Source organism: Ambystoma mexicanum, chromosome 3p (assembly GCF_040938575.1).
Source record: "Ambystoma mexicanum isolate Mex_15411 chromosome 3p, UKY_AmexF1_1, whole genome shotgun sequence".
In the NCBI taxonomy this organism is placed as follows: domain Eukaryota; kingdom Metazoa; phylum Chordata; class Amphibia; order Caudata; family Ambystomatidae; genus Ambystoma; species Ambystoma mexicanum.
The window spans coordinates 254,778,101-254,794,257 of record NC_090925.1 but is presented as its reverse complement, the minus strand read 5'-3'; positions in this window follow the sequence as shown (position 1 = coordinate 254,794,257).

The following is a 16,157-nucleotide window of genomic DNA, read 5'->3' as shown; positions in this document are numbered from 1 at the left end:
CCCATTAATAGATTGTTGAAGAAGGTTACCAAGTTCCATTGGGATCAGGAGGCAGAGGAAGTATTTAAAAGATTAAAGACAGCATTTACAGAGGCCCTGATCCTATGTCATCCTAATTTGGAGAGACTGTTTCAAGTAAAGACTGATGCCTCCAATTTTGCCGTAGGGGCAATTTTGTCTTAGGCTAATGGGGAAGGCATTCTTCATCCAGTAGCCTACATTTCCCATAAATTGACAACATGTGAACCAAATTATGCCATTATGGATAAGAAACTTTTGGCAATCAGCGAGGCTTTTTTGGAATGGTGTCACTATCTAATGGGGGCTCAACTTCCAGAATTGGTTATCACTGATCACAAGAATTTACAGCATCTCTAGAAACCTGAGTTGTCGGCAATTGAGATGGGTCCAATTCTTTGAAGAGTTGGATTTTGTGGTCACATATAGGCCAGGTAGGAGCAATGGCAAGGCAGACACACTGTCCAGGCAGGAAAATCTGGGAGGACAGTGTCAATTGGAACGTAGTGTCATTCCAGTGGAAAGGATTCTGGGGGCAGTTACACAGGTGGGACTTGGAGAGATACGTCAGAATTTCCCTAAGGAGGGGTGGACAGAATGGGTGAAGAGGGGAAAAGATAGAGTCATTCGAGAAGGGTTGCCTTATCATGAAGGGAAGTTGTTCCTGCCTACTGAGACAATGGGGAAGAAGGTGTTGTTTTGGTATCATAACTCTCCCGTGGCTGGGCATGTGGGTGTCAGGAAGACATAAGATATGGTGCATAGGTACTTTTGGTGGGAGGGGTGGGCCTCTCAGATACAGGACTATGTGGCAGATTGTGAGACCTGTGTGTGCTCTAAATCAGATCATTTGAAGAAAGCAGTGATGTTGCAGCCCTTGGCTATGCCCCGGAATCCTTAGGAATGTGTGTCTATGGACTTTGTCACTGACTTGCCTCGGAATGAGAATTGTGACACAATTTTAGTGGTAGGAGACTATCTGACAAAACAGGCTCACTTTAAACCATGTGATGGAATTCCAAGTGCTAGTTCACTGGCGGATGCATTCTTGCAGCACATAGTGAGACTACATGGGTACGGAGGACAATAGTATCCGATCATGGATCCCAATTCACCTCTTGGTTTTGGTGTGCTTTCTGCAAGTTACTCACAATCTCCTGCACTATATCTACCAGCTACAATCCGCAAACAGATGGTCAGACGGAAAGAGTAAATCATACCATTAAGCAATACCTGAAATGCTTTTTGGCCGAAGGCAAATCTTCATGGGTTCACTCTCTTTGGCTGGCAGAGTTTTGCTATAATAATGCCAACCACGACTCCTTGGGAATGTCACCTCATTATTGTATATTTGGTCAAGATTGTCAAATGCTACCAGAAGAACTTCCAAAATTTAACAGAAATCCGGCAGTGACGGAACACACTTGAAATACGAGAGAAGGCATGCCAAAATCTGGATAAGGCCAAGGTGAATTATAAGAGACAAGCAGACTGTAAGAGACGTTTCAGTCCTAAATATGTGGTGGGAGCTCGAGTGTGGTTATCCACACAGCACATTAAATTGTTTGGGTCTCAAAAGTGTTTGCCCCGTTTCATTGGGCTCTATACTATTGTGCATTGTATATCGAATACGGCAGTACGGTTGCGATTGCCTTCTCATATGCGGCTTCCTCCAGTATTTCACGTTTCATTGGTTAAACCTGTAGCTCCTGGTGTGGTGACAAAGAAGGATCCGGGGGTGATGAATGATGGTCAGGAAGAGTTTGAAGTACAGCACATTTTGGACTCCAAGTGGCATGGTTCAAGACTTTGGTGCCTTTTCTCCTGGGTGGGGTGTGGGCCTGAGGATGATTCTTGGGAACCTGGTGAGGCAGTGCATATGGACCGTCTGGTAAGACTATTTCATAGATCTCATCCGGGTAAGCCGGGTCCTGTGAATGGCCTTAGAGGAGGGGGTAATGTGAGGAAAAAAGGGACTATGCAAGAGAGAAGGCAGCTCAGGAGAGCTTCTACAACTAAAATGAGCAAACAAGTATATTTCACATGAGTCTTGCTGGAAGTTGGGAAGGAACAGGTGTGTCACTCATGAAGACACTTAAGCCAGTCCCCGGCCCGTGCTGCTTGTTGGTATGCAGGCACGGGTCGGAGCAGGAAGGCTTTTCACGTAATGTGCTGGAGACTGGAGGAACCCGGGCCCGGTGGTGACATGGCAGCGCTCTATCCCTCGTGATGGATTGGAGCGGTTCATGCTCTCGTTCCAGACGGGCCGGGCCGGTGGTGAAGGCGCTTCAACAGCGCTTGTCCTTCCAGGGCACTAGAATACGCTGTATGCCAACGCTGGATACCACATTGCCTGGGGAGGTGCTGGCAAGCCCCCCCCCAGGCCTCAGTTAAGTGTTATTTTGCATTAAGGAAGCTTCAAGTGGGCATGTGATTATTTCTGGGTGCGGACGCACCGTTCCTCAGTTACATGAGTTTTTCCCTCATGCTCTGCGAAGGAGAGCGAGTCAAGGTACCCGAGAACCGCACGTGTATATTCTTGCTTTAGGGCTCAGGAACACCCACTGGGCATGCTGTGACACGCAGAGTGAGAACGCTCTGACCCAGTGAACACAGAAAAGACACTGTTAGGAAACGCAGGGACTTGCTGTGTTGCTTCGTGGCTGCTTGCTTCTTGTTTTAATTTCCTGTCTATCAGAATCATTTATGTTCAAGTTTTGGAAGTTCCCTTCGCCAGCTGACATGGAAGGAGGGTTGGGAGTCATTACCATAAGTATACCACGCAGCCTCAGGAGATATGTTGTTGCTTGCGCTTCAGGTTGCATCATGTGTTTATTGCTGCACGTTATCGATGGCCATTCATAACGTTCAATGTGCTTATGTTTGTTGCTGATTCAGGGGTGACTAGGAATACAGGAGTCGAGTTAGTTCCTAATTAAGAAGGATTCTGACTAGGCGTTTAGTTCTGAGAGGTATAGGTTGTTTCAGGATATGTGTACATGTCATGTCTCTTTCTCTATGTTCCCTGTTCCCATCCTCATGCAAGATTACTAAACCTTTTTCTGGAGACACTAACACCCCCTACCTATCCATAACCTCTCCCTAACCCTCTTCTTCAATTGGCTGGCGCGTGGTGCCTGTATATATCAAGAGCAGGACCCCATGCCAAACACGGTGGGATGGGTAAACTGCATTTGACTTCTGTGGCTAGGAAGGAGTTGTGTGATACTCCAGGGGTGTGACAAAAATGGACATCAAGTCTCATGTCATCTTACAAGTACATGACAGGGGCCATTGGAATCCATCATTAGTCATGGATATTCTCCAGGCTTAATCCCTCTATTTTGCCTCTCCTTGGTCATAGATCCCAGCCTCTGTAACCTCTCCTGGTTTCCTCCAGCAATCTTATCAGCAATTCCAACCCAAGTAATTTCAGGCAGTCTCCTTGATTTGCATTGTGCGTCGCTACAACACCTACAAAATAGCTAAATGATGACATGCCAGATCACTGGTCATAAGTTTTGATTGGAGAACTATCTTCCATCCCTTTATTCAAGGCCCTCTCTTCTTTGATTTGCCCATTCAGTTGCCAAGCCCAAATTTTCCCAAATTCTGGGAGGGATGAGGCCACCCACTTGAATTTACATTTTTACACATATCAATTTTGCACTTAAAAACCCTAACATGGAAAATATTTTTTATTTACAGTTAAGCATTACAATATATATATCCTTGAAACGGTCTGCACATGCCGGGCCTAATGAAACATGTCTCATCGCGGCACGATGTTGCAGGTTTGAAGGCAAATGTTTCCGGAATTACTTAAAAGTTATAACAGTTATTAACCCGACATTTTCTACACAAATATCTAATTTAATAAGCTATCATCTCCCCGAATCTCTGCTTCATAAAATTTTCTGGGAAGCTAAAAACACATTGGACCTCATTAGGAGAATGGAGGTAAGGCAACAACGGCGTCGGCATCGCTACTGGCACCATTGTTACCATACCGCCATACTACGGGTTCTGCTCGAGGGTGCCCTTACCTCGTCTGACCAGGTGGCCGTACGGGCACCGGCGAGCAGAACTTGATGGTAGCAACGGTACCGTTATGAACGGTACACTGCTACCATCCTCCCCATTCCCGTTGAGTCCTATGGGGGCTCAAATGGGAATGGGGATGTACCAGCTCCGGCACCCGCGCAAAGGAATTACTGAGTCTGCCCAGGTCGGAATGGCCCAGTGATTCCCCTTTCGTGGGTGCTGGAGCCGAGTTTGGGGGTAGCCATGCCGATAAAACCAGCATGGCTACCTCCAACCTCGTAATGAGGCCCATTGTAGGTTGTAACTCCTGTTGCCAAAGTCAAATTATTATGAGAGTTAAAATCAACAGATATGCCTTTTTCTATCAGCATTACAGTGATATATGTACTATTATCGTGCAATCTATGGTTCCTGAGAAAATTAACAAAATGTGATCTTCAATGTAACCTTATGGCATTGTATTAATCACATACATCAAATTCACATTAAGTTTAATTTCTTCAAACTGAACATGTGATCTGGTCATCAGCTTCCTGTGTTGATTCTGCCTTCAATAAAGTCCATCAACATTCTTGCACAGTCAGAGGCCGGCCTAAGGGATGTTCTGTTTGCTTATCTTGAAAAGCAGAGGAGATTGCTTCACCTACATGCTCATGTGAAATCCCTTCAGGAACAGGCCTGTAATCAGTATCTCTGAGCTGAACACAAATTTGGATTTTATTTTGAAGAATTATTCAGAGTTCAATCCATTAAGGGCTTGCTCTCTGTTGACTCAGCTGTTTACATCACCCAATTAACTCCTCTGTCATGCATGGATACAGCCTCCTCCCTTGCCCTAAAACCTCAAAGTGAAATGGGCCTCATTATGAGTGTGCCGGTCCAGTAAAAATGCTGGTAAAATGGCTGGTAATACTGGGTCTGGCATTTTTACCAGACTGGCACACTCCGAGTTTATCTGTAGGGGCAGTAAGCTACCTATAGGCCTAACCTGTCGATAGTTCAGGCCCCTACCAACAAATAATTGCCCCAATCACCGGCACCAGTACTACCGCTGCCAGTGATTGCAGCAATCCATGGAATTGAAACGTACCGCCGTTGCCGGTACCCGTAAGGAGTCCCATTGTCTTTCAGAAAGAGAGCAGAGCATAGAAGAGGCCTGGCTTCCATTGGGGGAAGGTGGCTTTTATTCTCAGTGTAAAAGTCAGCTATAATAAGCAGAAATTAACACTTTAAATGTCACAATTTCTTTCTTTAGACATGAGGCCAGCATTATTATTTGATCTCATCTCATATGCAGTTTTATCCTGTACCATGCTATCAATATTCATCTTTGCATCTTGATATATACACGTTTCCCATAATTCTGACAATGTGGATTAATTTTCTCATGTGTTTATTGTTCCAATTGCACAATGCACACCTTTCTCCATGGCATCTTTCTTTTGTGAAAAGTGCCCTTTGGGGCCTCAGTCACCTGTATACAAAACTAGGCCTTTAGTTTTGGGCTTTGTCTATCGCATGCGTTTTGATGGCCGTTGAGAATGAAATACTACCTTTTCAGTTTGACAGTCTTCTCTGTGTGTTTTCAATGTTCTGTATTTGTAGGCCCAACATATCCAAATGCAGTTTCTTTTTTGTCTGGGGCTGGATTTGAACTCCACAAATCACAACACATTTCTTTGTTTGGAATGACTTTGTTCAGCATCAAGAGCTGCATTTTGCAAGCTGCACGCTGTGCCAAAAATGGTGTTCTGTGAGAAGCTAGGGACCAATCCTGGTAGCAGATTGATGCCTGGACACACATCATGAACATACATTTTACGAACATACTCAGTAACAGCACCCCAGGAATCAGTGAAATCTATGCAGTGTCACCCTGGAAGCGGGGGTGGTGTAAAGTGTGCAGCAAATTACTCCCAGCAGCAAGTAGTGCTGTGCTAGTGGCAAGGGAACAATGAGTATACACCAACCCAGTCTCAGTGAGTCATTTGAATGCAGGCATAAATCTTAATGTAACCATCCACAAGTATGGCTGCTTAATGCCAAAGTGGCAATAATGCTGGCAGTAGACCTTCTGCTATACACATTTGTTGAGAACAAATGTTTTAGGGCACAGATTGCAAGTGTGGATGCCCACTGCCAAATTCCTAGATGCAACTACTTTACACACAAGGCTATTCCTGAGATTAATTATGCATTCATTCTAATAGTGGGAAAGACATTGGACAGGTGAGAGGAAAGAAAGTCCATTACACAATGTGTATCTGAGCGGCGAAAGCACTGACCACATGACAACAACGCACAGTGGGTCCCTTTCTGATCTAGTTGGAACACTGGTGAGCATAAGGTGTTATCATAGCTGCAGCTTTCTGTACACCAACAAGCCACTTTGTGCATGCAAGGCTTTGATATCAGGGGTAGCACTGTATTGTAGAATATGAGACTAACATTTTTTAAAGGTATTGTCAATGTACTTAAATAACAGACATCATGCTAATGTACATTGATTACTAAATATGTGACTTAATATGATATAAAATAGAAGGTACGGATCCTCTGTATATGTATTCTTGTTACTTTTAAGGCTGTATGCCTAGTCTTTGTTACATTTCAGGCTGACAAAGGTTTCACTCTTGCAAAAGAGCTTCTTCAGGGCCTAATGATATCTTGATTTATGACATTGCATTATTTGCTGGCAATGATACTGTCATAACATATGATCAGTGGTGCACAATGTTGTATTTACTTGTCCCACTTTTGACAAATCATTTGGGGGCAGGAGCCACACAGGGACAGATAACTGGGATAAAGTAAAACTGGTGGTGGCAGAGTGGCTAAGTCCATGGCAGCTAACCCTGGGCTTTATGGCAGCAGATGATGGCACCAATGTCATTTCTGCTCTAAGGCTGAAGAACACAATGCCTGTCCCATATTTGCCCATGTTCTCCAACTTGTGGTGACATGTTCTTTCAGCGATTGCTACCCTGTCTGTGAAATGCGTGCCATGGCACTTGCTACGGAAATTTTCATTTTGCAGATTTCCCACCAGTGATTGCAATGAGACTCCCTGAATATTTGTCTATATCCTGGATTCCAGGCTGACTTTTGAGGCGACTCAAGCCTTTTGAGTTTTACTACCTTCTCAATTAATTTATTTTGGGGGCACTGATCAGGCCCTAATACTGCCATTGCAGGGACACTGTTTCTCCCGCGTATGATTTCCTGTGTTTTTATTTTGTAACACACGCCTCCTTCAGTGGCATTGTAGAGGAGGAGCCAAGTACCCCTATTCCACCTACCCCGCCTACATTACCTGAGAAGTATGAACCAAAGTATGTGACATATACTACACCAATCAGAAGGCAAGAAGAAGAGCAACGACTCTGTGCATAAGAATACATATACATAAGAGAATATGGGAAGTGACGTATCCATTAAGGAAACCATACCTACATCCAGGACAATATGATGGCCATTTGAATGCGATTCCTGATGAAACAAAGAAACTGAATGACCAGGATGAAAGGTGACGTCATACGAAGCTGAATCAACTCCATATATAGAACATAACAAGACCAGAGAGGCAAACGATTTATGAAGAATAAAGAAGTACTAAGGATAAGTGACATCTTGAGATCAAGATGTAGAGATTTATGCCATAAGCATGATGAAGATACTTAGTTTAAACTTGTACAGGTGCAATGAAACGCAAGCAGCAAAGCAATCATGAAGCAAGCCAAATGCTTATAGTAAATAGATTGTGGCAAGCGCCAACATATACATATATACCTCAAAGACACTATGGATTGAATAAAGAATTATGGTTCCACTACGTATATAGCAGTCTTGAACAGCGAGGAAGGCCTCAAATTCAGTGTCGCTGATACAAAAGCAATTGAATTAAACAGAATATATTTCAGCTAAGGAGTTGGATGAACCAAAGAGCCATGGTCTTATCAGAACTAAAATTGGCTGACATTAGATACAATTAACGTGACAGAACAGAATCTCCTGTTCAAGAAGGTCAAGTGAAAACAACAGACGTCAGGGACTATTGAGGAATAAAATCAAATGCACAAAAAAAGGCTCAAATCGTAGTGTCCAGACACGTCAGACACGTGATGGAAGAAAGTTGGGTGCATAAGGAGATCACACTTACGCACGGAAGCCAGACAGTAACCATACTCCTTAAAAAATCCCAGAGAACAGTACAGACTCAAGGCCAACTTTAAACACTAATTGACACTAAACGTTGAGGTGGTGAAGGAGTGTCCTTTTAATTGTTGGGAAGCTGGAAGCATGACAAGCTCACCCGCACCTGGTTGTTCAGTCTGCATGCTGCTCATGTAGGTGGAAAGCCATTGACGGGGGTTAGAAGCCAACCAATTGTAGAGGACCACGTAGTTGGAGTCCTATAGTTTGTGTAGCCAATGGGACGTCGTACATTTAGTGACGTTCATAGTAGTCATTTTGAAGGGAGGGCTTAGCTGTCCCACCTGGTGTTAAAGATCCAATTATTTCTCTCTGTTACTCTATTGTTAAGCTCACCTGGTCTCTGCGGAGGTGTTGGGGCACGGTTGCAGGCCACCCTGGCGTTAGATTACCCCCTTCTGGTTTCATCCCCTGTGGATCAGCTATGGGCGGCGACAATTGGTGGCACTGCTCCTGCGTGGATATGGAAAAACGTGAATGCGCTGATTGGTGACTGTGGTATCTCCCAACCACTTCGACCCAAGGTGCAATTTCTGTGGGCACGTACCAGCCCATAAGGCTCACCTGGTAAGTGTGAATGATGAGCTCTCCATCCTGCTACTTCCGGCAGGGGCGCTTGTTGATGGAATCCAGTTCCTTCACTGATTCCTGAGTAATAGTCCAGTGCAGCTGCGACTAGGTTCCTCTTTCTGCTTTCTCTCAATGTCTTTTGTCTTTTCTCCTCTTTATGCTTTCTCTCAATGACTCTTATCCTGAAGTTATTGCTCTCAATGTTGTTGTTTTTCACGGAATAAGGTTCCTCTCTGTTTTCTCCCAAATAGGTGGCAAAGCGGTCTAACAACGGCTGTGGAGGCACGGAATGTGGCAGAGCGGAAGATGGATGCGACCGCGATGTCCAGCAGCAGGTGAGTGATGCCTTTAGGGAAGGCGCAGGTTTTAATGGCAGCGCGCCCTTAACGTAATGTCTGTTAAGTGTCTAACCTTGTCTTTTGCCTTTCTTTTAAAGGTGTTGCGAGTTCAGATGTTGTGCGTCATGCCGCGGTGCCTAGATGATGCTGTCTGCATTCCGAGATGTTTGCCGGTGAGCCGCGCTGTCAGGAAGAAGATGTCTGTGCTCCAAGATGTTTGCAAGTGAGCCACGGTGCCAGGAAGAAGATGTCTGCGCTCCAAGATGTTTGCAGGTGAGCCGCAGTGCCAGGAAGAAGATATCTGCGCTCCGAGATGTTTGCAGGTGAGCTGCGGTGTCAGGAAGAAGCGTACAGGTAAGAGCAGGATCCTCCAGATGATAAGTATGGATGAAGATGGCAGGATCTCTCCAGGTAAAATGAATCCAAGGCGATGGTGAGTGTTACGCTGTATGGAGGCGCAGAATAACGCGAAGCGTGTGCCTTGGGGTTGGGCTGGCTTTTATTGCTGAGCTCTTAAGGCCATGCCCCCCCTAGCCTAGTCCTGCGTGCCACACCCTGCCACTCCTAGAAGTTGCACGTGCAGATGCAGATGAAGACCACACCCGGACTAGTTACACACAGATGAGAGTTCTTGAGAGTATTCCTGCCCATAACAAAAGAGTTCCTGTTCCATTCCAAGCACTTCTGCCCATAATAAAAAATGTGTTGTTTAAGTTCTTCCATGAGCCTGGCGCTAAAGGCGCCAGGACTGCGTCCAACCAGGCCCCCCATGTATAAACGTCCCAAAGGGACGTGCGTGAATCATAATGCCCCTGGTCTCTCCACTTGATGGTGCTGCTCCTGTGATCCTGGGCAAGTGGCCATGACAGCACTGCCCCTCAAGGCCCCTCTCAAGGGTGAGCCTCCTCCCGGCCCTGGTTTGGTGGGGTTATTACCATGGAATTGTCTAGCCAATCGAGGGCCATGAACATATTCGCTGGGTTCCCAGGTTCGGTCTTGAGGTCCGTATCCTTTCCAGTCTATTAGGTAATACAGTTTGGATCGAACCACCTTGGAATCCAAGATAGACTTAACTTCATATTCAGGATCCCCATTTAGTAATTCGGGCTCTGGCGGAGAATCAATCTGTGTATTTGGTTTCATGGGTTTTAGGAGCGAGACATGAAATACCGGGTGAATTTTCATGTGCGATGGGAACTCCAACTTCATGGCAGCAGGGTTGATTATCGCCTTGATAGTATATGGGCCCAGATATCTGGGGCGGAAGGCCTGTGGTCCTTTCAAAGGTATGTCTAGACGCTAACCAGACTTTATCTCCAATATGGTAATTGGGAGATTCTTTTCGGTGCCGGTCAGCAAACAGCTTTTGTCTCTCTTTGGAATTGTTCAAGTGTTCTGTTGCCTCCTCAAGAACTTGAGTGATGGATTTGTGCAAGGTTTTTATTGCTGGCATTTCCAACGTATCGGGTGGTTCAAACACTGATGTCTGTGGGTGTCTTCTGTGTAGAGTATAGAATGGAGTTTGTCCAGTGCTTGTATGAACCAAATTGTTGTAGGCATACTCGGCTACCCAAAGTATGTTTTTCCAGGAGTCTTCGGATGGTTGAAGCACACATCTTAAATATTGTTCTAGCATCTGATTGGTTCATTCGGTTTTCCATCGGTTTGAGGGTGGTGGCTAGGGGACAACCGGATGTCAATTTCGGCAATTGCACAACACATTCTCCAAAAGGCGGAAACAAATTGAGTCCCACGATCTGATATCAATATTGATGGAAATCCATGTAACCGGACAATTTGCTCCAAGAACACAGTGGCGAGAGTTGATGCATTTGGAAGTCCTTTAAGAGGGATGAAATAGGCCATTTTGGAGAATAAATCCACAATGGCTAAGATGGTGTAGTAACCATTGCAGGGAGGAAGATCCGTGATAAAGTCCATGGATAGTGTATGCCATGGTGCTGGTGGAATCATTAACGGACGTAGTAACCCAGCAGGGTTTTGCTTCTGAGATTTGTGCTGTGCACAGACACCACAGGTTGTAACAAAATCGGCAATGTCTTTCCTCCAAGTGGGCCACCAATAGTTTTGTTTTACCTTAGCCTGTGTCTTGGCTATTCCAGCATGTCCTTCCACTAATGAATCATGGTAGTTTATGATGATTTGAGTCTGCAGTTTGTTGTCCTGGATATATAACCGTCCTTGGAAATATGGTAGATTGTTTTCGATGGTGTACCGGTCTTCCTTTAAAAGCCATTCCTGTTGTTTTACCTGAGTCATCTGGGACTGTAAACTGGTTCTTAAGTCATCTAAACACGCGGTAGCAGCGATCGTGGTTTGAATTTGTTCTTCAGGAATGATGGCCACGGGATTGGATGCTTTAAAGGCCTCTTTTTCCTTACTCATGCGTGATAATGCGTCTGCTTTTCCATTCCGCACTGCAGCTATATAGGTAATAATAAAGTCGTATTCTGTGAAAAAAGAGTGCCCAATGAATTTTGTGTGAGGATTGCGCTTTGGCGGTCTTTAAATACTGTAAGTTATGATGATCTGTGATGACGGTGATCGTGTGTCGTGCCCCACGGAGATAACGTCTCCATGCCTTAAATGCAGCCTTGATTTCCAATAGTTCCTTATCTGTGATTGCGTTGTTCAGTTCGGGAGCTGAGAATTTGCGGGACCAGAATGTGACAGGATGTAACTGTCTGGTTTCCGGGGCTCTTTGGGATAACACCGCTCCCATGGCTATGTTTGAAGCGTCTGTTTCTACTATGTATGGTAGGTCTGGACGGGGATGTCAAAGAACCAGTGCTGTGGTAAATGCTAGTTTCAATTTCTGGATGGCTTCTTCAGCTTCTGCGGGCCAATGGAATTTCTTGTTCTTCCTCAGCAAAGAAGTGATTGGGTGAACAATTTGCGAGAACCCAGGAATGAATCAACGGTAGACATTAGTGAAGCACACTTTGTACTCCTTTCGTGAAGGTTGGTGAGGGCCACAGGAGGATTGCGGCAACTTTCCGTGTTTCCATCTACACTCCCTGTGGTGTGAGCATGAAACCGAGAAATTCGACTTCGGTCACATGGAACAAGCATTTTTCCAGCTTGGCATATAATTGGTCTTGTCGAAGTTTTTCCAAAACTGCTTGGACATGACCGACATGTTCTTCCTTGGAATTGGAGAAGATGAGAATGTCCTCTATGTAGACAAGTGCGCAAATGTCCAACAACTCACGGAGTACATCATTCATAAATAATTGAAACGCTGCAGGGGCATTACATAACCCAAAAGGCATGACTTGGTATTTGAAGAGGCCATACTTTGTGCGAAAGGCCGTCTTCCATTCGTCTCCTTTTTTTACTCTCACAAGGTAGTAGGCCCCTCGCAAATCCAACTTGGTGTAAATCTGAGCATGTTTCACCTGATCCAGGAGCTCGTGTATAAGTGCAAAGGGTATCGGTTTTTCACGGTAATCTGGTTGATTACTCTGTAATCAATACAGGTCCTCAAGTCCCCCTCTTTCTTAGGCACGAAGAAAAGGGGCGAGGGGGCAGGAGACTTGGATGGGCGGATAAAACCATTTGCCAGATACTGATCCAGGTAAGTTTTAAGATGTTGGTTTTCTTGCTCCGTTAAGGTGTAAATCCGGCTGCAGGGAATTTGGGCTTCGGGCACGAGGTCTATTTGGCAATCGTAGGGTCTATGCAGGGGCAAAATGTTAGCTTGTTCTTTTTGGAAGACATCCTGGTAACAGTGATATTCAGGTGGTATGGTGCCAGTGAGGCCCAGCATGATACTCTTCTTAGGTTTTTGGATGATGACGTTTTTGCTGTAGCAGTCTTGAGAAAAGGTCAGAACTCGTTTTTGCCAGTCGATTTTAGGATTATGGGTCTCTGGTCAGGGCATTCCCAATATCATCTAAAACTGGGGAGCAGCGATGAGATCAAAGATGATGTCTTCTTGGTGCCCATCCTGCAACAGAAGCTTGACTTTCTCGGTGCATTGTGTCACCGGGCCGGACGATAACTGAGATCTATCCACTGCAGTGACATTTTCCGATTTCTGATTTTGTCGAAGAGGAAGGCCTATTCGTATTGCCAGATCTTGATCAATGTAGTTTCCTACTGCCCCACTGTCAATGTATGCCTCCAAGGCATGTATCTTTGACGGCTGCTTGTGATTTATCAAAAGTACCGGAAGGGCTAGATTTGAGGTCTGTGCGCATTCCTTTCTCGCTCGAGAAGTGGACGCCCACGCTTTTAGGACATTGGAGTTTCCCAAGTCTGATGCTTCTTCTTCTTCGTCGTTGTTTTTATGAGTTGCTCCAACCCTTTTCCTATTCTGCAACCTACGGTCGCGTTGCGCTGTGAAGTCTACGTTCTATGTAGTCTGCACACCCCTCAGGTGGGTTCACAACTTGTGCCAACACATCCTTAAGTTCTCCACGTAGCCCTCGATAGAACAGTGTAGTCCTTTTCTCTTCTGCCCAGTTGGTTTGAGCTACGAGACGATTTAAAGCTGCAATATAGGTCAATAGAACTTGATTTCCCTGTCTGAGTGACAGTAGCACATTGTCCAGGGCCTGTCAATTTCTCCATCTCGTGCTGGAAACCCCCGAAGCTCCGAAGCAAAGGGTCATCTTGGGTTACTAATGGTATTGACCAGTCTGCCGCATTATCCCCTAGATATGAAAGTACAAATGCCACTTTGGCTTGATCATTAAGAAAGGCTCCCGGTCTGCATTAAAAATGTAGGCGACATTGGTTCATGAATATGGCAAACTTGTTTGGGTCGCCATTGAAGCGTTTGGGCGGATCTAATGGCCCTGCCCCTGGAAGGACTACCTGAACCGGTGTGGATTGTTGTGGCGGAGCAGCGTGGCTTATCCCAGGCAAGGGAACCTGTCCTGTTTGTGCCTGTAGCACCTGTCTTGCTAAATCATCGGTTCTTTCCTGAGTTACGATAAGATACTGCCTTAATGCACTGGTCTTTTGTTGTGAGGTGTGTACTTCAGCCTGTAATTCCCCTAGTATTTGGGCCAACAGATCTGTCTCAGAAGTTTCCATAACGCCCAGGCAGAGAGTTGTTGAGGCTTTGCGTACTGTTACGCTCACCTGGTTCCTCTTTCTGCTTTCTCTCAATGTCTTTTGTCTTTTCATCTCTCTCTGCTTTATCTCAATATCTCTTGTCTTTTCCCTCTTTCTTCTCCCTCTCAATGGAGGTCATTACGACCCTGGAGGTAGCCATGCCGCTATTTGCGGCATGGCCACCCCCATTCCGGGTACCGGGTCCGGGTTCCTGTAATGGGGAAATACCGGTCCATTACGACCTTGGATGGACCAGTATTTCCCCATTCCAGGAACCCAGACCCTCTACATCCCCATTCCCATTCGAGCCCCCATAGGGCTCAATGGAAAAGGAGAGGATGCAAACAACGGGCCTGTTAATGACGGGCCCGTTGTTTGCATCCTAGTCTGCTCGCGGGACCCGCTAAGGACGCCTGGTACAACCAGGCGTCCTTAGCGGGTCCCGCGAGGAGACCTCGTAATGAGGAAGTAGGATGTTAACGGGGCCAGCATCTCTACCGGCCCCGTTAACCCACTACTGCCAGGGTAGTAATGACCCCCAATGTTGTGATGTTATTGCTCTCAATGTTGTTGTTTTTTACTGAATAACGTTCCTCTCTGTTTTCTCCCAAATAGGTGGCAATGCAGTCTAACAACGACTGTGGAGGTGCGGAATGCGGCTGAGCGGAAGATTGATGCGACCGCGATGTCCAGCAGCAGGTGAGTGATGGATTTAGGGAAGGCGCAAGGTTTTAATGGCAGCACACCCTTAACGTAAAGTCTACCTTGTCTTTTGCCTTTCTTTTGCAGGTGCTGCGAGTTCGGATGGTGTGCGTTGTGCCGTGGCGCCTAGATGATGCTGTCTGCATTCCGAGATGTTTGGCGGTGAGCTGCCTTGTCAGGAAGAAGATGTCCGCACTCCCAGATGTTTGCAGGTTAGCCACGGTGCCACGAAGAAGATGTCTGCACTCCAAGATGTTTGCAGGTGAGCCGCGGTGCCAGGAAGAAGATGTCTGCGCTCCAAGATGTTTGCAGGTGAGCCGCAGTGTCAGGAAGAAGCGTACAGGTAAGAGCAGGATCCTCCTGATGGTAAGTACGGATGAAGATGGCAGGATCTCCCCAGGTAAGATGAATCCCAGGTGACAGTGAGCGTTACGCTGCACGGAGGTACAGAATAACACGGAGGGTGTGCGTTGGGGTTGGGCTGGCTTTTATAGCTGAGCTCTTAAGGCCATGCCCCCTAGCATAGTCCTGCATGCCACACCCTGCCACTCCTAGAAGTTGCACGTGCCGATGCAGATGAAGACCACACACAGACTAGTTACACACAAATGAGAGTTCTTGAGAGTATTCCTGCCCATAATAAAACAGTTGCTGTTCCATTCCAAGCACTTCTGCCCATAATAAAAAATGTCTTGTTTAAGTTCTTCCGTGCGCCAGGACTGCGTCCAACCAGGCCGCCCATGTATAAATGTCCTAAAGAGATGTGCGTGAATCATGATGCCCCCTGGTCCCTTCACTTGATGGTGCCACTCTTGTGATCCTGGGCAAGTACAGATATTATACTTATACTTAGTAGTTCATTTAGACCAAATCCCGCTTCCCGATAGGTTTTAGAAGTTTGACACATAGGATGACGTTGGTAATGACACAGGTCTACATGTCAGTAGTCTATAAAAATATAGTTTTTTTCTTAAATGAGTTGAGAGTTGAGTATCGAGTGATTGCTGATGTTCGTTGTACTCCCTGTTTTAATTACTTACATTAAAATAGAAGCACTTTTTGGCAAGCTATTTGTGTCATCTGAATTATTGACGTTTGATTAAAATCTGCATCCCCATCCATCTCAAGGGTATTGCTACTCATCTTAAAGGGCTGGAAGTCTCCAGTTCACTTGGTAGCAGAGATTGA